General features: G+C 40.3%; 1 long non-coding RNA gene across 3 annotated transcripts in view; it reads right to left on the minus strand.

Annotated features, from left to right (window-relative positions):
* Positions 1 to 23,656, minus strand: part of LOC132343791 (uncharacterized) — a 324,973-nt gene that overhangs the window by 5,989 nt on the left and 295,328 nt on the right. The window lies entirely within an intron of this gene.

Genomic DNA, 23,656 nt, shown 5'->3' on the forward strand with positions numbered 1-23,656 from the left:
GGCAGGTGGATTCTTTTATGCTGAACCACTAGGTAAAACTTAGAGCTACTATATGATCCAGCACTTCCACTTCTGAGCATACATACCAAAGAATTAACATTAAGGACTTAAGAGAGATTTGGATACCCACATTCATAACAGTATTATTCACTATACACCAAAAGGTGAAAGCAATCCAAATACTCAACAACTGAATAAACGAAATACTATATGTATATTATATATAATGGAATATTAGTCACCCTTAGAAAGGAAGGACATTTGGACACATGCTACAACATGGGTGAAGCTTGAAGATACCATGCGAAGGGAAATAAGCTCATGACAAAAGAGCAGTGTATGGTTCCACTTATATGAGGTGCCTAGAGTAGTCACCAGAGAAGGTGGTGGCACCCCACTCCAGTACTCTTGCCTGGAAAACCCCATGGATGGAGGAGCCTAGTGGGCTGCAGTCCATGCAGTCGCTAAGAGTCGGACACGACTGAGCGACTTCACTTTCACTTTTCACTTTCATGCACTGGAGAAGGAAATGGCAACCCAATCCAGTGTTCTTGCCTGGAGAATCCCAGGGATGGGGGAGCCTGGTGGGCTGCCATCTATGGGGTCGCACAGAGTCGGACACAACTGAAGCGACTTAGCAGCAGAGTAGTCACATTCAGAGAGACAGTAAGTAGAATGGTTGTCGTCAGGGGCTGGGAAGATAGGGGAGTGAGGAGTAATTGCTTAATAGGTACAGAGTCTCAGTTCTGGGAGATGAAGAAAGTTCTGGAGATGGATGGTGGTAATGGTAGCACAATGTGAACACAAGGCTACTGAACTGTACAGTACACCTGAGATATTAAAATGGCCCATTTTACGTTAAGTGTCAATATGTGTGTGTGTGTGTGTTAATTGCTCAGTCATGTCTGACTCTCGGCCACCCCATAGACTATAGTCTGCCAGGGATTCTCCAGGCAAGAATACTGGAGTGGGTGGACATTTCCTTCTCCAAAGTATCAATATATTCTACCACAATTTTTTAAAACTCCAAATAAGGATATTCCAGAGTCACCTTCTATAAATGCTGATATTTATTCTATGATTCTTGAAATGTAAGCATGTCAGCACCAACATGTTAATCTGATATGCACGAACTAGAAGTAATATATCTACGACAGTCTATTTTATCTCACATATTCAAGTTACATTGTCATCTCTTACAGAAGAATGTCATGCATTCACAGAAACAATCAGAGAGGCTATCTCCATGGAAAACTGGTTACTTGAAAAAAATAAAATAAAACTAGTGTTTGATCTAGACAAGACAAAGTTAGGGGACAAACCAGCTACTTGTTCACTGCAAATATTTTTATGAAAAGGATTTTGGAGTAGTCAAAGAATGATACACTCTCTATCTCGTGCTTAGTTGCTCAGTTGTGTCCAACTCTGCAACCCCACGGACTGTAGCCCTTCAGGCTCCTCTATCCATGGGGATTCTCCAGGCAAGAATACTGGAGTGGGTTGCCATGCCCTCCTCCAGGGGATCTTCCCAACCCAGGGATCGAACCCAGGGATCCCACATTGCAGGTGGATTCTTTACCATCTGAGCTACCACAGAAGCCCCACTCTCTATCTTAAATACCCAAAAATGCTACAATGAAGATAGATAGATTGCATTAAAACACATGTAAGAGAATTTAATAGATTTGGAAGAAAGTGGCAAGTCAGAGAGGCTGATACAAAGCTGGAATCCAGAAAGACTGACATTGCCTCTCTTTCATGGAAATTTTCTTTAATTCATGAATTGCTTCTTTCCATTTATTTTGGTATGTTTTAAAGATGTATCTCTAATTCTTAAAGATATTTCCTGATTTCCATTCTATCATTAAACTTCTCATGATTTTTCAGGCATTACTTTTTAAACACTCCTTGTATCCTCTCAGACTGGCCATCCACATCACTGCTTCTACTTTTTGTAAAGTCTTTTACTGCTTTCAATAATGATTTTAATTGTGCACTTGCATTTTTCATTTTATTGCAATTCTTCCTTTTACTCATTGTCTTCTTTATTTCATCATGCTGTCTTTTTATCCCATCCTGTTCTTTTTTCCATATATTTCAATTCTCTTTGAGAGTTGATATTTCTTTATAAATTTGAAAATATCAGTTTTCTATGAAAGAACCTCCTTCTGGTTTTGTAAAAGGATTATCCTATAAGCTTGTTATGGCTCACTACTTTAGATTTAATCTTTATTTTAGATTTAAGTATTTTGAATCTATTAAATCTGAAATGAAGAAAGATCTATTCAGATCAATCTTCTGTTCATTTGAATTGCTCCTGCCCCATTTTATGACCCCTTCTGTTCAATAGACTTTTTTTTACCTGATTGCCAAGTGGAGTGCATGAAAAAGTAAAGTTCAAGAATAAACACCCTTTCTCTTTTCTACGTCTACCTGAAATAGTGTAAAGATGAGAAATTGTGCCCAAGCATGTTAGTTCCTCCGTTACCCTTTCTGCCCAGTTCTGTTCTGACAGTTGTACTAAACAACTGATTGTAGTGGAGAAACAGATTAGAGGAAGGAATGAATAACTCCTGGGTGCCTGATGCTTTTTGAGGGAGCCAGAGTGACACTTGCCTGGATCTCTGGTTGGTGTAAACTTTTTGCCTATGGTCCGAAGATCATTTTGTATAAGATCACTGGCAATATGGTTAGAATAGCCCATCGATTATGCTTCCTTGAATCTTATTGGTCTTACAGTTAGGGGAAAAGAAAAAAAAAGAAAAACCTTTCTGGTTTGGTAGAGAGGTCCTATTTTTCAGTAATAATGTCTTCTTTTCTCCCTCTTTTTCTCTTCCATCTTCTGTTACATTTTCCCTAAGTCTACAGATATAGTAATGGGAAAGTCGGGTGCACTGTAGGGGCAACTCTCCAGATGCCACTGTAATTGTTGACTACTAGGTTCTTTTCTTTTTGTGTGTGTGAAAGTCACTCAGTCATGTCCGACTCTTTGTGACCCTGTGGAATTCTCCAGTCCAGAATCCTGGAGTGGGTAGCTGTTCCCTTCTCCAGGGGATCTTCCCAACCCAGGGATCAAACCCAGGTCTCCCACACTGCTTTACCAGCTGAGCCACCAGGGAAGCCCTTATTTTTTTTTTTTTTCTTTAACTTAGCCATAAAAAGTAAAAACACTGGGCCATTTGCAGAGACATGGGTATACCTAGAGACCGTCATACACAGTGAAGTACATCAGAAAGAGAAAAACAAATATTGTATAGCGATGCATATATGTGAAATCTAGAAAAAGGCTACCAGTGAACTCATTTGCAAAGCAGAAATAGAGACACAGACGTGGAGAACAAACATGGATACCAAAGCGGGAAGGGGGAAGAAGAACTGGGGGACTGGGGCTGACACATATATACTACTGATAGTATGTAGAGAAGAGGTAACCAGTGAGAACCTGCTGTACCGCACAGGGAGCTCTACTCAATGCTCTGTGGTGACCTAATGCGAGGAAATCCAAAGAAGAAGGGATATATGACACGTATGGCTGATTCACTTTGTACAAGCAGAAACTGACGCAGCAGTGTAAAGTAACTAATACTCCAGTCGAATTTTTTTTAATGTTAAAAAGAATATTGCATGTCCAATTTAGCAAAGAGAACAACAGGTGGGAAGGGACTCAGTGGGCAGCCTCTGGGTCTTCCTCGCTAGACACACCCCAGTACCCAGTTATGCATCCACCTCCCTGCCCAAGCCCTGGGGAAAAAAGAAACAAACATAGGTATCTTTTAAGCACCCAGGTTTTGTCCTAATTTCCATTTACCTAAGTAGTCTTCACCTATTTCTTATTTACCAATTTATTCTTTCCATCTTACTGTATTCCTTCTCCTTTCATTTCTGACTATCTCTCTCCTTCACCTTAACTTTGAAAAGTCATAATTTGATACAATAAATATGAAGGCAATTATTCATGAGATAATCCAAATGCTCTCATTAGCAGTTCAAAAGATTTCTTGAAATAAATAGCAGAAGTAATTTTTTCCCAGATTCCTTTCAGGTTTTAATTAACATTCTTCCTTATAAATTAATGACAGTCCTTTAATTTCCCTGTCTTTGCTAATATCTTTCCTGACTCTTTATGTAAGTTTGACAAAATACCCCTTGGTAGAATAATTTTTCACCTTCTTAACATTTCTTAAGGATTTAATTCTTGTGCTGTTCTTTGACTCTGTGGTGGTTTCCCTCAGCGACATTTCTTTTTATTCAGGGGAAAACTGTTCTTTGGTCTGGAACACTCTTAACAATGGCAGGATTTTAATTTTGTAGATGTGGCTCCTTATTTGTCATTAATTATTCCCATTTCTTCCTGAAATAGGGTGTTTCTGAAAAAATCAACAATCACATTTACTGTAGATGTATACTGTAGGGTTTAATTTATATTGAACAATGTAAGTAAAGCTCCTACTAAAATTTCCAGTACTTGTCAAAAGTCTACTGAATGCTACTTCTGAAAGCCTCTACACTCCATCTTTGTCCTTGACATTAGTGAACATTTTCATGCATTTAAAATATATAAATAGGAATTTAACAAATGTGTCATTCAGGTGTGGTTCTAACATTAAAGGTATAGTTTGTAGTATGCATGTAGATTTAGAAAAAAGTTTTCCAATAGATGGTATTATATTTTTTCCCTTTTCTTAATGTATACAACCAGTATTTATTAAGTGCCTTCTAGGGGTACCAGAAAACCAAAGGGTAAATCTGTATATCTTTCACTAACAGGAAAAAGAATGTATGTATCTATCTATATATATATGTGTGTGTGTATATAGGTGAGTACAGCTCAAATAAGACAGTTAAGATACATTTAGACAGAGAGAGCTTCCCAGGTGGTGCTAGTGGTAAAGAACACACCTGCCAATGTAGGAGACGTAAGAGACACAGGTTCAATCCCTGGGTTGGGAAGATCCCCTGGAAGAGGGCATGGCAACCCACTCCAGTGTTCTTGCCTGGAGAATCCCCATGGACAGAGGAGCCTGGCGGGCTACAGCCATGGGCTCACAAAGAGTCAGACACGAGTGAAGCAACTTAGCATGCACACACAGACAGAGACAAAATTCCAGCAGAATAGGGACAATCAAACTAAGGTTCACAGAAGTCTCATAGGGAACGTGGTAGGTTCACAGAAGTCTCATAGGGACCGTGGTATGTCGAAAGGGCTTTAAATAATAAATAAAACCTAAACACCTTTAGAGATGGAAAAGGGCTGTACAGATAAAAGAAGTTTTCATATGAACAAAAAGCTACAAAGGGAGGAATTTATAGGACAAAAATTGGAACTAGTATTTCATAGTGAGTTTTGTTTTCTTTTGCTTTGTTTGGGGTATATTGTTTGTGAGGGAAAAAAGTATGAAATACATTTACAAAGTCAATGGTTCCATAATGGTGATCTAAGATATTGTTACTAATAAGGAGCCACTGAATATAAAGTTTTATTCTTTCATTCACAAACGTCTGCCGAATATGAACTATGCACCAATGACTGAACTAGTGATGGAAAAACAGCAGTGATCAACATGAATGTGATCTCTGTCTTCATGGAGTTCACAGTTTGCTTGTGGAGATAAAGAACAGATTGGTGTAACAATTATAATTGTAATGAGTGCTTCGAACTGCAATATAGACATATCTTTAAAGGTTATTCATAATTCTTGATGGGGAATGGAGACAATTTAAATAGGGAAAGACTTCCTCATGGAGGTGACATTGAAACCACAGGACAGAAAGGAGTAATCCAATGAATACTGGGAACATAGAACGTTCCAGATGGAGGGAAAAACTGAGCAAGCCCCCAGCCTGGGAGAGAACTTGGTTTATTCAAGTGATGAACAGATGATAAGTGCAGCAGCCCTTCACTGAGCTGGAGGGAAGGATAGAATGAAGATGCTAGGGAGCTGCAGTTGGTCAGATCATGCTGCATCTCACCATGCATGCTGCCAAGCTAAGATTCCAAAGGAAATAGCAGATATTTGAGACACAAAAAAGAAGAGACTTAAGATCTAACTTAGGTATACTAAGATTTTTTAGAGCTGTACCTGCTACCTTATATGTGCTAAGTCACACAGCACCCTTTACTGTTCCTGATTGCTCATGATCCCCAGTTCTGGTTGAGAAAAGAGATAAATCTCAATCTTATCAATGAAAGGCGTCTTATTTCTTTTTCATTTAAAGCAGCTTCCTTCTGTTTGACTAAGTCTGTCTGTTTGTTAGAAACAGAGTTCTAACTCCCATCACATCTGCATTTCTCTTCACAAAAGCCCTACCTTTGCCAATTCTTTCCAAGATGTCTTCCAGGGAAGCACAAACGTTCTCTGGCATTCTGGACCAAATGTGCATCATCACTGCTTCCAAGTCAGCCTTTATTCCCTCTCACTGCTGGGAACCCTGCTGGCCTTTACTGCCAGGATTTGCATCAGAAGACAGGGAGAATCTTTTCTCTCAGCACAATAGAATCCCACAATCCCCCAACTCCACCCCCCCAACCAGCCCCAGAACTGGGTCAACCTGAGCCCTGTCACTTTCACACCTGAGTCTCAGCTTTATCTTCTAGCTGGACCTCAAATAGGCTATCCCCTATGAAACCTCTACTTGAGATGTACCCTTCCCCTGGCCATGATGAAAGTGTGGCAGAGTCAGTGACTCTCAACTCAAATTTCTCTCAAATGCTCCACTGACAGCATGTTGGAATTACTGATTCCTACTTATACTCATGTTTGAGCATCAGTATTCTCTCTGCTAAGTGTTATCAAGCCACCATTTTCCCTCACAGCAACACCAAGTCTTCTGAGATGTCCCATTCCAAGAACTCTACAAGCCACGTGGACAAGAACCCAGGAGTCTTCTGGTTTCAGCTTCCCTCCCTCCATGCCTGGGTTCCCATCATCTTTTGCCCCCTTGCCCTACAGTTTTACCCTATAGAACAACGTCAGGGAAATTAGAGATGACCTGTTAAGATTTTCGTTTCTCCTTGCATACCCCTGCCCACTGAAGGACATGCCTTATCCAGTAGAAACTATATGCTCCCTTTTAAGTTCTGGAGAAAATCCTCTTTATGTCATATCTTGGAAATCTTCACTATGTGCATACTTATTAGCATCTTCATTTCCCTTTATGTACTAGAACCACTGAGTCAACTCATGAAGCCACAAGGCATCAAGAATTAAACTGACCAGAAATGTTGTTATTTTAATGTTTACAAAAATAGTATATCAGCCCTGTTATGTGTGTATTAAAATATCAACTGGCTATTGTGTAGAAAATGAATTCCAAGTAGCAAAAGTGGAAAAAGGCTATAAGAAAGGTGTGATTCAGTGGTGGCAAAGAATAAAAATAAAGTGAGTACACTTGAAATGAGTTTTCAAGATAAAAACAAACATAATTGCAGATGGATTGGATGGGGTGAGTTTCTGACTTGAGCAGCCTTTAAGTTGGTAGTTAACATTTTCTGTGATATAGGAGACTGGGAGAGAAACAGTTTTGGGTCATGGGTATATATAGGAAAAATGAGAACAATGTTTAAAGAGCCTGTGTGATATCCCAGAGGAGGCAACAAAAATGTAATTGAATATCTGAATCCAGAACACGTAAGAAAGATCTGGTCTGGAGACATAAATTTAGAAATTGCCAACTAAATGATGACACCTAAAGGCATAGGAGACTTGGTGAAAAAGAGAATGGGGCCAAACTGAGCCCCGAGAGAGGCCAGGATGGAGACACTGGGTAGAGAACGAGTAAGTAGATGGTCAGGCTAAAAGTATGGCCAATAATAGGAACGAGCAGGCATTTCCTTAGAGGAAAGTAACGGGAAAAAAAAATTGGTATGACAGAAGAAAAGAGAAAAAGCATTAGAAAAGGAGGGGAAATCAGGTGTAGTTAAAAGTTGGTGAGATGCTGGTAAGACAAAGATAAAATACTGCATATGAAAATTATCAAGGAGTCATTGATAAGGTAACCATGGTCTTTAGTTTTCAGGGGACAGTCGCACTGATGCATCCATCATGCCCTCATGTGGTCAGTACCTAGAGTGGTATCTCGTCTGCTTTCACGTTCAAAATAACCTCATTTGGATGATAGTTTCTATGGTCGTACAAGTTACTAGTGACCAAAGCCAAGAGCAGTTTTAGTGAAGGAAAGAGACCGGAAGCCAGAGATGGAATAGGAAGTTATGAAGTAAACATGCAATAACTCTTTGAAAAAGATATACTATGAAAAAGAGCAGAAGAATGGGGGGGAAATGTGAAGTGTAATTGGATCTTACAGGTTAAAATACTCTAAAATCTCCATACAATGATTCTTCTAAGAAACCTAGATTTCCAAGTCAAATTCACCTGTGCCATAAATTTTCAGCTCCAGTACAGAAGCTCCAATAGTTTGGGCCACCTGATGCAAATAGCCAACTCATTGGAAAACACCCTGATGCTGGGAAAGACTGAAGGCAAGGGAGAAGCGGACGACAGAGGATGAGATGGTTGGATGGCATCACTGACTCGATGGACTTGAGTTTGAGCAAGCTCCAGTAGATAGTGAAGGACAGAGAAGCCTGGCGTGCTGCAGTCCATGGGGTCGCAAAGAGCTGGACACGACTGAGCAACTCAATAACAACACCACCACAAATTTTCAGAGGAAATAGCAGTGTGGTTTAAAAAAAGGACCTGTAGGCTAGGAACAATAGTCAAACACTCCAGAGAGTGTTGCATAAGTGTGAGGGTTGCACTGGTTTGGAGCCAGAAACAGAGCTCTCCAGGACCAAAAAGCAGAAGGACATGCAGTATCTTCATTCAAGAGGACTGAATATCATAGGCTGAATAACTGTGCCCAGAGATGAGGTCCTGGCCTGGAAACTGCACATTTTACCTTGTTTGGAACAGAATAGGGGTCTTTACTGATGGGATTAAGTTAAGGATTTTGAGATTGGGAGATCGTCTTGGATTATTTGGATGGGCTCTCAATGCAATCACACACATCCTTATAAAAAAGGAGGCAGAGGACAATTTGATGTAGACACAGAAGAGAAGGAGACGGCATGACAGCAGAGGCAGAGACTGGGGTGATGCAGCCACAGATCAGACAATGCTGGCAGCCACCAGATGCTGAAAGAGGCAAAGCACGGGTCCTCCCCTAGAGATTCTGGCTGAGCGCAGCCCTGCCAGCAGTCTTGATTTCAACTCAGATTTCAAACTTTGGCTTGCAGAATTGTGGGAGAATAAATGTCTGTCATTTGAAGCCACTAAATGTATGACAATTTGTTACAGCACACACAGGAAACCACTAGGCCAAGGCTGAGCAAAACTCAACCACCAAGACCATGAGGTCTAAAATGCAATGGAAAAAGAGAAAAACACACTCCAAATTCAAAGACAGTAGAAGAGATACTCTGGCAGAGATAAGGAAATAGAGTCAAAAGTTTCAGTGTCACTGCACAGACAAGTTGGGTTCAAGCGTATAAAGCTATGACTAGTAGACAGCAGCCCACCAGGCTCCCCCGTCCCTGGGATTCTCCAGGCAAGAACGCTGGAGTGGGTTGCCATTTCCCTCTCCAATGCATGAAAGGAAAAGTGGAAGTAAAGTCGCTGAGTCATGTCCGACTCTTAGTGACCCCATGGACTGCAGCCTACCAGGCTCCTCTGTCCATGGGATTTTCCAGGAGAGAGTACTGGAGTGGGCTGCCATCTATGGGGTCGCACAGAGTCGGACACGACTGAAGCGACTTAGCAGTAGCAGCAGCAGCAGTAGACGACAGTCCTTGGCTATCATTTAGAAGATCAGATAACAGTTGTGGTGGGGTTTTTATGGACCCTCCTAGTTTGACACCTGTGAGATGAACCTGGAATGGTACAGCTCCCAGTCAAAAGAATTAATCTTTAAATTGAAGGCAGGATCTCAAAAACATATTTATACAGCCATGTTCATAGCAGCATTACTCACAAGAGCTAAAAACATGGAAGCAACTTGCATGTCCATCAACAGATGAGTGGATAAGCAAAACTTTGGTATATACATATAAAAGAACACCGGTGAAGTGAACTGAAAGTCGCTCAGTCGTGTCCAACTCTTTGCGATCTCATGGACTATACTATACATGGAATTCTCCAGGCCAGAATACTGGAGTGAGTAGCCTTTCCCTTCTCCAGGGGATCTTCCCAACCCAGGGATCAAACCCAGGTCTCCTACATTGCAGGCAGATTCTTTACCAGCTGAGCCACAAGGGGAGCCCAGGAATGTTGGAGTGGGTAGCCTACCCCTTCTTCAGTGAATCTTACTGACCCAGGAATCCAACCAGGGTCTCCTGCATTGCAGGCAGATTCTTTATCAACTGAGATATCATTACCTAGCCTTAAAAAGGAAGAAAATTCTGCCATATCGTACAGGGAGGATGAACCTTGAAGATATCATGCTAGATGAAACAGGCCAGCCACAAAAAGACAAATACTGTACGATTCCACCTATATGAGGTATTTAGAGTAGCCAAAACTTTAGAGGCAGAATGGGGCTGGGGGGAGAGGGGTAGGTGGAGTTATTGTTTAATGGCTATAGAGCTTCAGTTTTACAACATGAAGAGTTACGGAGACAGATAGTTATGGAGATGGCTGCCCAACAATGTGAAACCCACTCAAGTGTTCTTGCCTAGAGAATCCCAGGGATGGGGGAGCCTGGTGGGCTGCCGCCTATGGGGTCGCACAGAGTCGGACATGACTGAAGCGACTTAGCAGCAGTAGCAGCAGCAACTGTACTCTTACAAATAGTTAACATAGTAAATTTTATGTGTATTTCATTTAACACAATAAAAAAAGAAAAAATAATAGCCTTGAGTTACCAGCCACTGAGCATTGAACAGATACCTAACTTCTCTGAGTTTGAGTTTGTTTTGCTTTATTTTCATCTATAACACAGGGTAATAAAATCCAGCATGCATACTTCATAGATTTCTTATGTGGATTAAATTAAATACTCCATATAAATACACTTTATAAGTTATAAAGTAGTATTTTATAGCTTAAAAAGCTATAGTGGTATGAATTATCAGTATGTGTGCCCAGAAAACTGTGACCTTTAATATCTAAAATACAAGCAAGAGAAAGCCCTGGAGGGGATTTTACTGGAAATTCCACACCTGATTAGAATCCAAGATCCTTCCCAAAATTTCTGTGAACTTCCAGAGGCAGGGAGTCTGAAATATTGGCTCAAGTTCTTGTTCGTGGGTAGTCAGGTTCATTAGGTAATTCCTTGACTGTCTCATTAAAAACAAGCAAATACAAGATTGTAAGTGGTACACTTCATTTGAGACTGAAGTGAGAACAGGAAGGAAAGAGAAGGCCTAAGAGGGTTTTACATGAACTGCAGTGATGAACATTCCAATTTAAAAATGTTCTGTGGCCATTTTATCAGAAGGAGAGACTCACAGACCCTGATATAATGTTCATACACTATGTCTCAAACTCCCCTCTCTTTCCCTTCCCCTCCTTCTCTCTTGGCTCTGTTCTATTACCTACTTCCAGATGAAAAATATATAAATCTTTATCTTCTTTTCCTTCAGGTAAGCATCACTGACTCCTTCGTAGTTCAGCTTATTGTAGACAGAGCTCTAGGCTCTTATGTTATAACCTAAGCAGTTAATTAACTCTCTTTCTCCCTAAAGACCTTTCTCTCAATAGAAGGAATTCTATTCCCAGCTATTACTTTGCCACAAAGGTCCATCTAGTCAAAGCTATGGTTTTTCCAGTGGTCATGTATGGATGTGAGAGTTGGACTATAAAGAAAGCTGAGTACCAAAGAATTGATGCTTTTGAACTGTGGTGTTGGAGAAGACTCTTGAGAGTCCCTTGTTCTGGAGATACAACCAGTCAATCCTAACGGAAATTACTCCTGAATATTCATTGGAAGGACTGATGCTGAAGCTGAAACTCCAATACTTTGGCTACCTGATGCAAAGAACTAACTCATTGGAAAAGACCTTGGTTCTGGGAAGGATTGACGGTGGTAGGAGAAGGGGACAACAGAGATGAGATGGCTGGATGGCAACACCAACTCGATGGACATGAGTTTGAGTAAACCCCGGGAGTTGGTGATGGACAGGGAAGCCTGGCATGCTGCAGCCCATGGGGTCACAAAGAGTCGGACACAACTGAGTGACTAAATTGATTATAATATAGCGCTCTGCTACATAGCAATGTTAAATGAAACTTTATCCTGATATTTTCTTCACACATTTATCCATCTAAGTGAGACAGAAGACCCTGTACGTCAGACTTCACAGCAAGTAACAAGATTTCTTCTTCCTCTGATTCTCTTGATTCAAATCAGGACCCTCCTCAGATCTGGTTATGAAAGGAGATTCCTTTTAAACTAAATTTTTCGGCTTTTCACATGTGTTTTATAGATCAATGGCCTTTCACTGTGAGCCTGCACATGGAGGTCAAACTGACTGACTGACAAATGCATGAAATTATTGAATAAATGAATAAACTGAAATTTTATATTGCATCAACTATGAATAACAAAGTGCTACATGCAGTCAAGAGCCAAAATCTGGTAAAAATTAATCTATCTATCAAAATGTTGGTCACACAGCACTGTTCAATTCTATCTGATTTACTTTCTGTTGTGAAGTTTTCCAAATTTGAGCTTTTCCTAATATTCCACAAGAGTTTGCCTTACTCTGATGATAAATTCAATAACATAATAAATACTAATGAAATTAAATACTCACAATATACAACATGTTACATTAAGAACCTTGGATACATTGTCTCATTTACTGCATAAAACAACAGTGTAATGTGTGAAACACTATTGTTTCTATTTATCGATGAGGAAATTCAAACTAGAGTAATGATGTACTTTGCCATAGGTCACCTGGTTAGTCTGTGTATAGCTGGACTTTGAACCTACTCTGTCATTTCTAAAATATGTGTTTTTATCACCAAACTGAATAACATTCAAGTACTGGTCCTAACGAATTCTTTGAGAGTGTTTCTCAAACTTTAGCAATTTAAAATCCATCTGGAAATCTTGTTAAAATATCAAAACTCAGGTTCCAATTCTAGAGATACTGATTCAATTGGTCTAGGGTAGAGTCTGAGAATCTGTAATTTTAACAACCTCCCCAGTTGATTTCTATCTGAACAATGTAACAGAGCCGGATCCTACGGGGCCTTCCCAGGACAGATCCCTCTCCCCACAAGCCATGTCCTCTGCCTGCTCATTTTAAATAAATAAATATATGAAACAAGACAAACAAAAAAGCCCAACTTTAGCTTCTCAGGCTTTCCCTGAGTTCCAAAGAATAAATTTAATCTGAGAAGAAAGAAAATTCAGAAGCAAAGGAAAGCAGTCAAGCAAGACAAAATATTAACAGGTTAGCTATTAAACAAAGTCAAGGACCTTTAGTTCCTCCTCAAGGGCTATAGATAATATTCTGAGTCATGTCCTTTGAGCTGTTTTGTGGATACTGAAGCACCTACCGGTGGAAAAATTTAACTGTATGCTGCCAGAAAACACAAAGACCCCAGACAGATTGGAATCAGAAGGTTGATGATTCTAACTCCCCAATTACCTCATCATCAACCAATCAGAATGTTCATGTGCTGATTAGGCACCCCACAACCCTGCTCCCTCACCTAGTTTTTAAAACCTTTCCCGAAAGCCATCGGAGAATTTAGGTCTTTTAAGCACTAGCTCCCTGGACTCCTTGCTTGGTGCCCTGCAGTAAATGCTGCACTTCGCTTCACCACAATCCAGTGTCAGTCGATTGGCTTACAGAGCAGGAGTGAACAGACTCAAGTTTGGTCTGGTAGCAGTAACAAGTATCGATAAGAATTCCATCTGCTGCACTCAACAGAAAATCCAATTCAAACTACTGCTGCTGCTGCTGCTGCTGCTAAGTCGCTTTAGTCGTGTCCAATTCTGTGCAACCCCATAGACGAAAGCCCACCAGGCTCCCCTGTCCTTGGGATTCTCCAGGCAATAACACTGGAGTGGGTTGCCATTTCCATCTCCAATGCATGAAAGTGAAAAGTGAAAGGGAAGTGGCTCAGTCATGTCTGACTCTTAGCGACCCCATGGACTACAGCCTACCAGGCTCTTCCATCTATGGGATTTTCCAGGGAAGAGTACTGGAGTGGGGAAACTATATTGGCTCATGTAGCTGAAAAACTTAGAGTAGACTAATTTCACACACCTTTAATTTCAGGTGGGAAAGGGATACAATGCATATAATGTATCAACTGGAGGCGATACAATGAGAGAAAACCTTCTTGGAGACCAAAAACAATAGTTTCAGTGTTGACTTTCCTTGGCCCTGGTTGGCTGGATGTGATACTGGTCCACCCTGAACCAATCACTGTAATCAAGTTGTTAGAATCTGCTATTAGTTTTGTTCACTCACTCCTCCCCCAAAGGCCAGGGGTGATGTCAATTGTCTTGAAGCCCATGGAATGAGAATAGGCGAGGGGAGGGTACTATGAATCATTATCAGAAGGAAGGAGACATGGATGCAGGGTGGCAAAAATAACTAGATTTCTCTAGGTAAAGCGAAAAGTTCACAAGACTAAACTATGTCAGCTGCTTTAGGAAAGTATCAACATCATATGACTGGGAAGTTTTTCTTATCATAGCAAAGATATTTTGATTGCTAAGCTACTGTCTTCCCAACCATATATTCAGGCTGATTATTCCACAAAACCATCAGTATTTTTCATGTTATCTGTATATCTCAAGCAGACACATTTTCTCATATTCTTGGACATATACCCTTATCCAGTACAGGGGAAGGGGAAATGAACCAAAATGAGTCTTCTTGTTTTGCACAATTCTCTACTTCAGCTTTTTGAAAACATGGTCTTATATTTTTTTGTCAAGTTTACTGCATTTGGGTTAAATTATAATGTGAGCTTTTGGAAATTTATATCTTGGAGTTTTTGCTTCAGATTCAAGAAGGAAAACGTTTACTAAATTAAGATGAAATAGCTTTACTGCTTATTTGCAACTCTCATTTAAAACTGGATATGCTTTATCACTGAATATTTCCTAAAATAAAACTTTATAACCATCTGGATTTATTGCTTTCTTGCTGATACTTCTTGTTGATAAACGGTTTCTTAATGACGCTTTAGATCCCAGAGGATATATTAGACTGCAAAATTATGTGTTTAGACAACAACCCAAAGAAAGCCAATTTGATTTCTGCATCTTCTTTACCTGTAATTGCATTTCAAAAATTTAAGTGTATTGGAGTATTTTTCCTAAGTAATTCTGAGTTCTGAGAAAAAACCATAGTCAGTATTATTGTTCTTTTATTGTGAAAAGAACAGAATAATATATTGTATATATAATAATATATATCATTTTTCTATTCTTCTTATCAAATGGCTGTTGTCCAAATCTGCTCCTTGCTCTTTAACTCTATTCTGCTTCTCTGGAGGTTCATCAACCACTGAGGGAATATTAATTTTAATATGCTGAATAAAACTATCAAGCAATGCTTTTCTTCAAGTCATAATGAAGTCAGGTCTTGAATTATACAAAGAAGGTTCTGGAAATCACCTGAAGGTTTCTTATATAGGAGAACACCTTATGTTAATCCTTTCAATTTATATAAACATTTACTTAAATGTAGCTAAGTACTATTTAAAGAATAGTACTAAGAATATGAGTATGAACTATAAACATGAATCTATGGATATGCAAAATGCCCCAGTTACATGATTTTCCTCCCTCTCTAGTTTATATTTTAATGTTAATACCAGATAAAAAAAAGTGAATTAAAGAGTTTATTTCAGGTAATTTCTTTGAACAAAATTAACTTCAGAGTTTAAGCCACTAAAAATAGAGCCCTTGAATATTTTTCAACTTCAAAAATGCTTAGGGCACAAAATGCTCCTTCCACACTTTTTAAACATCTTTCACATTTGTTCCCTCTGCTATTGACAAATACTATATCTCAGCATAGAATTACATAAAATAATTTTATCATCCAAAATATGAAGGTAAGAAATTAGAAAAGTAAATCCTAATCCGCAAAACATGAGATCTAAAGGGCGATAAAGTAAAATAAATTGGAAGTGACCCTGAGCTCTTCTAGGCCAATCTTCAAGCATGTCCAGAGAAATGTGATTTGAACACGAAGGCTTCAAACAGTCTAATGGAGTCTCTATTAAATAGTTTCTGAGGATCAGAATTGAACTTCAGCAATAATGGGAAATTTATGGGTTCATATGAGGTCAAACATCAAGAACATCAGAAAGCACATTTTCAAACCAAGGATGATGGTACAAAACTGCTCCCTCACATTAGCTCTTTCAAGACTAGAGTATGTCTGGAGCTGGTGTGGATTGGACCCTCACAGCCCTGCAGCGGCTCTGGGGAATGCAATTCCAGGAAGACCTCTCTGACGTACTCTGAGGAAGGTGCCTTTACTTGGCACTAGCACAGCAGGCAGGCAGAGGGAGTCTAATGATTGGCAAGGTCTGGACAAGTGACCACCCCTGTACCTGGGAAACTCAGGTGCTTGGCAGCTGCAACCAAAACAACATACCTGGGGATATGAAGAGGGGAGGAAAAGGGGGGCATGGATGAAGAGAGAGAGAAGTGCACTAAAAGATGCTCTTTCTAGGAAAAAAAAAAAAAAAAAGCTCTTTCTAGAAGAAAGTATTGTGGAGTAGAAAAAAAATCAACAGTCTACTTCACCATTTTATCTGAAGTAAATTAAAAGTGTTAGTTGCTCAGTTGTGTCCAACTCTTTGCCACCCCATGGACTGTAGCCCACCAGGATCCTCTGTCCATGGGATTTTCCAGGCAAGAATACTGGAGTGGTAGCCATGGCCTTCTCCAGGGGATCTTTACAACCCAGAGATCGAACCCAGGTCTCCTACATTACAAGCAGATTCTTTACCACCTGAGCCATCAGGAAAGCCCATCATTCTATCTATCAGAGACTAATTTATACCATTCAAATACCAAAATTAATCATGTAAATAATTGGGAAGAAAATTGTAAAAAAAAAAAATGAATATTTCAATATGCAGAACTACACATGTAATATAAAAAGCTACGTGGAAATGTTGCTATTTAGAATTTTTGTTTTTCTGCACCATCAATGTGACTGGAGTCTTAACACATCCACAGAAATCTGTCCTAAAGACTTTTGTTTGTTTTTCCAGTAAGTTTCCATGTTGCAGGCATTGGCTATTCCCCAGAGTGAAAATAATGTTCAACTGTCTTTCAAAATTAGCATCATTTACCTTGAAAATATAAATAAAATATAAAAATATATGGAATGCTTTGTGTTCATGAATTCTTCTTCAGTATTTGAATGGTAAGTGCCAACAGAGGAACAGTTTCATTTCAGAACTTTCCATTCATGGCCTGTAGGCTCCTGCCAAAATTGCTGTGTTCGTTATTCTGATGCCATGAGCAGTTTCACGCAGTAGCATCCTTTCGGGAATTCATCCCTGATTATGCACTGTGTTCTCTGTGGATGCTTGATCACTGGAAACAGACGTTGTCCTGAATTCATGAAGCTTCTGTTTGCTGGGTTTAGTATTAATCACTCAGTCGTGTCCAATTCTCTGAGACCCCACGGGCTGTAGCCCACCTGGCTCCTCTGTCCATGGAATTTTCCAGGCAAGAATACTGGAGTGGGTTGCCATTCCCTTCTCCAGGGGATCTTCCCGACCCACGGATTGAACCCGGGTCTCATGCATTGCAGGCAGATTCTTTATCATCTAAGCCACCAGGGAATTCATGCTGTGTTTGGGGCCAGATTTCACAGAGTCAGAGGGGGCATCGCAGAGAGTGTTATAAGTAAGCTGAGAATGATAAGATGAGTTCTGTGTTCAACATAGCTGTCTTTCACCTAGGAGAGGAGACAAACACTGCTGCTGCTGCTGCTGCTAAGTCACTTCAGTCGTGTCCAACTCTGTGCGACCCCATAGACGGCAGCCCACCAGACTCCCCCGTCCCTGGGATTCTCCAGGCAAGAGCACTGGACTGGGTTGCCATTTCCTTCTCCAATGCATGAAAGTGAAAAGGAAAGTGAAGTCACTCAGTCATGTCCGACTCTTCGAAACCCCATAGACTGCAGCCCACCAGGCTCCTCCGTCCATGGGATTTTCCAGGCAAGAGTAGTGGAGTGGGGTGCCATTGCCTTCTCCGAAACAAACACTGAAACGTCAGTATTTGCCAGTTCCGAAGATTTTCAGGGCTGTGCTTAGGCTTGACTTAAGAGGAGAGCATAACATATAGGGCAGCTTTGATTATATACCCTTAATCTTTTAAATGTGTTGCTTAAAAAGATGGGTACTTGAGAAAGGTCTGTTTATTCATATAACAAGCTTTTGCTAAACTTCCACCATGAGCCTCATCCATATGCCACCTGTGAATAAAGCTCAGTTTATTTCATCAGGGTTTCCTGTATCAGAATGCTGTTTTGTTAAAGAGGGAAAGAGAATATCTTCAACACTGCTGATGACTCACTCATTCACTTAAATACTTCTTGAACAGCTCCTCTGTGTGAGGCGCCAACTCAAGCAGTAGGAATATTACCATAGCCTTAGCAATAATATTCACAGAAGCAAAAGGCACAGCAGAAACATGACATTCGAGTCTCAGATATTTCATTCACTAGCTTGGGCAAGTCATGAATCACCTCCTTTCTCCACAAAGTGTGGCCAGTAAGTCCTGCTCCCCTCTTGAATTTATGCAAGAATATCTTTAAACAATCCAAACAGTTTCTAAGCTACAAATGCTATGGGACTTCCTTGGTGATCCAGTGATCCTTGCCTTCCAATCTACAGATGCAGGTTTGATCCCAGACTGGGAAGCTAAGATCCTGCATGCCTTGCAGCCAAAAAACCAGAACATAAATCAGAAGCAATACTGTACCAAATTCAATAAAGACTTTAAAAATGGTACACATCAAAAACAAGTCTTTTAAAAATTGCTATATGTATCATCGATTTGTTATTACTATTATCAATATACCATTTTATACTTATTTATACTGGTTGGATCCCTGGGTCGGGAAGAGCCCCTGGAGAAGGGAATTGCAACCCACTCGAGTATTCCTGCCTGGAGAATTCCATGAACAGAGGAGCCTGGCTGGGCACAGTCCATGGGGCCACAAGAGTCTGACACAATTGGAGTGACTTAGCACACATACTGATATTTAGCTTTCTCTTTCATTTTCCTACCTGGTGCTCGTCCACAGAAGTCCCATCTCCTAACCCTTAGTTAAGGAAAATGAAATCATTAAAGCTACTTCGGCCATTCTTGCAGTCACTGACTCATTCTTATCTGCCAGCTTTATGGGCCCCCTCCTAGCCCTTCATACAAGTAGCCCGCAACGTGGGATGTGAATGGCTGTGTTCTGGCCTCTGTCCATCTGTTACATGGACATGCACCACATTTCTCTGGCAGAACTTCTCTACAGAGTCACATCTAACGTCTGCAAAGGGAGAGGCCTTAGCCAATGCAAGGAAGCAGAGCAGGGAAGCATGGGGCTGTTAGAATCCCCGTTAACTTTGCTGCGACAGCACGACTTGACCTTTCTTTGGCTGTGTCTCCTTGATGCTCCCTCAGCCAAGCAGGTGGCTGCTACGTGTCCCGGTGACTCTGACTACCTCTGCATTGTGGGTTGGGATGCGATCAGGAGGTCTTCTGGGTACCATTCAGAGTGGTCATTCATAAGTACTAACAAGGCACACATGAACCCAAAAAACTACCCCGGGACGATTATTAAACAAGGTCTGTGTTAGAAAGCCAGTTCAAGTTATTGCTCTTAATTGGGCAGTGTAATTAGCGATCCAAATATGATTTTTCATCTGAGAATTGACAAGTATGCCTGAAGGGGGGAAAAATGTTTCTACTATGGAAGTTGGTACCTACCCCTGGTGGCGGCTAGAATTCTGAAGTGATAGATTCTGAAAATGTATTGACTTTTCCAAGAGTACAAAACATTTCGAGACAATATCTTTTTTTTCCCCTTCCCTGGTGGCTCAGATGGTAAAGAATTTGCCTGCAATGCAGGAGACCTGGGTTCAATTCCTGGATCAGGAAGATCCCTGGAGAAGGGAACGGCAACCCACTCCAGTATTGTTACCTGGAGAATTCTATGGACAGAGGAGCCTGGTGGGCTACAGTCCATGGGATCGCAAAAAGTCAGACACGACTGAGCGACTAACACTTTTCATCTTTTTTCCTACTTATTTTAATCAACTTTGATGAGGTATGTGACTGATTGAGGTTGAACAGTATCTCAAAACTTCTCCCCCAAATTTATGTCTGCCCAGAACCTCAGTACATGACCTGATCTGGAAATAGGGTCTTTGCAGGTATAATGAAGCTGAAGTGAGATGGGCCCTAATCCAGTGGCTGGTGTCCTTTTAAGAAGAGGGAAATCTGGCTACAGAGAAGAACAGGCCAGGTCAAGGAGGCAGACCAGAGTTATGTTGCCACTAGTCAAGAACCACCAAGGATTGCCAGCAAACCCAGAAGCTAAGAAGAGCCAAGGAAGAGCCTAGAATCTTCAGAGGGAGCACAGTCCTGCCAAAACCTTGATTTGGGATTTCCAACCTCCAAAACTGTGATATATCTCTTTTCTGTTAAGCCACCTAGTGGCAGCACTAGGAAACTTACATAATTGCATAAAATAAAACACACCAATTTAAAAAGTACAATCCAATGAGTTTTGACAAACACACACACACACATATATATACACACCATGTAGCCACCACCACAATCAAAATACAAGGTAAGTTCCCCTTTACCCTTCCCTAGTCCCATACATACACTAGCCTCAGAAAACTTCTGGCTGATTTCTGTCACTAGGTCTATTCTAGAACTGTTGTTGTTCAGTGGGTTTTCCTGATGGCTCAACTGTAAAGAATCGGCCTGCAATTCAGAAGATGAGGGTAGATGCAGGTTCGATCCCTGGGTCGTGAAGATCCCCCGGAGGAGGAAATGACAACCCACTCCAGTGTTCTCACCTGGAAAATCCCATGGACAGAAGGGCCTGGTGGGCTACAGTTCATGGGGTTGCAAGAGAGTCAGACATGACTGACCATGTGCAGACTCGTTCAGTTGCTCAGTTGTGTCCAACTCTTTGTGACCCTATGCTCTGCAGCACACCAGGGCCCTGTCCTTCACTGTCTTTCAGAGTTTGTTCAAATTCCATGTTCATTGGGTCGATGATGCCATCTAACCATATCATTCTCTGCTGCCCCCTTCTTCTTTTGCCTTCAATCTTTCCCAGCATCAGGGTCTTTTCTAATGAGCCAGATCTTTGCATCAGGTGACCAAAGTATTGGAGCTTCAACTTCATCTATTCTAGAATATCATATCATATATAAATGCAATCACATAATAGGTACTTTTCTACATCAAGCTTTCATTCAGCACAATTTTGAGGTCCTTATCAGTAGTGTGTTCCTTTTTATTTCTGAGAATTCCATGAAATGCAAATACTATAATCTGCTAATCTCTTCATCTATTGATGAACATTTGGATTCTTTATAGTCTGGGTTATCATGAATAAAACAACTGTAAACATTTGAACACAAGTTTTTTCATGGATATATATCTTCATTTCTTTGGCAATTACCTAGGAATGTAAGAGTGTATGAGTTCTATGGTTCTTACATGTTTAACTGTATCACAAACTACCAATCTGTTTTCGAAAATAGCTGTGCTATTTTATATTCCCACTAGCAATGGATGAGCGTTCTGGTTGTTCCACACTTGCCAACACTTGATATTGTCACTCTGTTTTTAATTTTAGCCTTTCCATCAGGCGTGTGATGATATTTCACTGCAGTTTTGGTTTTGATTATCATTCTTGATGGTTAAGTATCATTTGTGTGTTGTTTGGATTATCTTCTTCTGTGAAACTTCTGTTTAATTTTTACTCATTTATTTGATTAGATTGCTGATTCTCTTTTTATTGAGTTGTAAAAGTTCTTTATACATTCTCAGTACAAATACTCTATTTAGGATAATTTCTCCCAGTCTGTGGCTTTCACTTTTGTTTCTTAACTGTACATTTCAAAAAGGAATTTTTTACTTTTGATGAGGCTAATTCATCAGTGCTTTTTACTTATTGTTTATTTGTTTTGTGTCCCTAAGGTAATGGAAAATATATATATGGCTCTCTGCTCCCAGTTCCTGTCACGTTCCTGAGACCCATGGAAGTTCCTTTTTTTTTTTTATTTTATTTTTAAACTTTACATAATTGTATTAGTTTTGCCAAATATCAAAATGAATCCACCACAGGTATACATATGTTCCCCATCCTGAACCCTCCTCCCTCCTCCCTCCCCATACCACCCCTCTGGGTTGTCCCAGTGCACTAGCCCCAAGCATCCAGTATCGTGCATCGAACCTGGACTGGCAACTCGTTTCTTACATGATATTTTACATGTTTCAATGTCATTCTCCCAAATCTTCCCACCCTCTCCCTCTCCCACAGAGTCCATAAGACTGTTCTATACATCAGTGTCTCTTTTGCTGTCTCGTACACCAGGTTATTGTTACCATCTTTCTAAATTCCATATATATGCGTTAGTATACTGTATTTATGTTTTTCCTTCTGGCTTACTTCACTCTGTATAATAGGCTCCAGTTTCATCCACCTCATTAGAACGGATTCAAATGTATTCTTTTTAATGGCTGAGTAATACTCCATTGTGTATATGTACCATAGCTTTCTTATCTATTCATCTGCTGATGGACATCTAGGTTGCTTCCATGTCCGGGCTATTATAAACAGTGCTGCGATGAACATTGGGGTACACATGTCTCTTTCCCTTCTGGTTTCCTCAGTGTGTATGCCCAGCAGTGGGATTGCTGGATCATAAGGCAGTCCTATTTCCAGTTTTTTAAGGAATCTCCACACTGTTCTCCATAGTGGCTGTACTAGTTTGCATTCCCACCAACAGTGTAAGAGGGTTCCCTTTTCTCCACACCCTCTCCAGCATTTATTATTTGTAGACTTTTGGATCGCAGCCATTCTGACTGGTGTGAAATGGTACCTCATAGTGGTTTTGATTTGCATTTCTCTGATAATGAGTGATGTTGAGCATCTTTTCATGTGTTTGTTAGCCATCTGTATGTCTTCTTTGGAGAAATAAGTGATAAAAGCATGAGGATAATCTTTGGTTCTCATAGTTGGTCTTTGACTCCAGTTCCTGACACAGAGCTCCAAACAGCCTTATAATTTCCCGGGTGATATACTGGGTACATGTATTTTGAATATATATTGCATAGATATACTATCCTCATTAAAGAACTTTGGTACTTTAGTTAAAAATCAATCAACCACATATGTGGAGGCCTATTTCTAGACTCTATTTTAAGGATCAGAATATCTTTTTTAAACATAATTGGTCTTGACATTGTACAAGTAAAAACTAATCTACTTTACTTGTATGTGAATCAATTCTGCAAATATTTGAGTCAACTTATGCCAGACTTTGTGAGGAATGCAAAACTGATAACTATGAGATCACAGGTCTCAAAACTACTATACACAGTCCCAGAATGCATGCTTAGAGACAATGACATCTCCATGGGATAGGTGGGTTTATGATCCCCTGAAATTTTATTCAAAATCTGGTAT

The sequence above is a fragment of the Bos taurus genome, chromosome 24 (genome assembly GCF_002263795.3).
Source record: "Bos taurus isolate L1 Dominette 01449 registration number 42190680 breed Hereford chromosome 24, ARS-UCD2.0, whole genome shotgun sequence".
NCBI lineage: Eukaryota > Metazoa > Chordata > Mammalia > Artiodactyla > Bovidae > Bos > Bos taurus.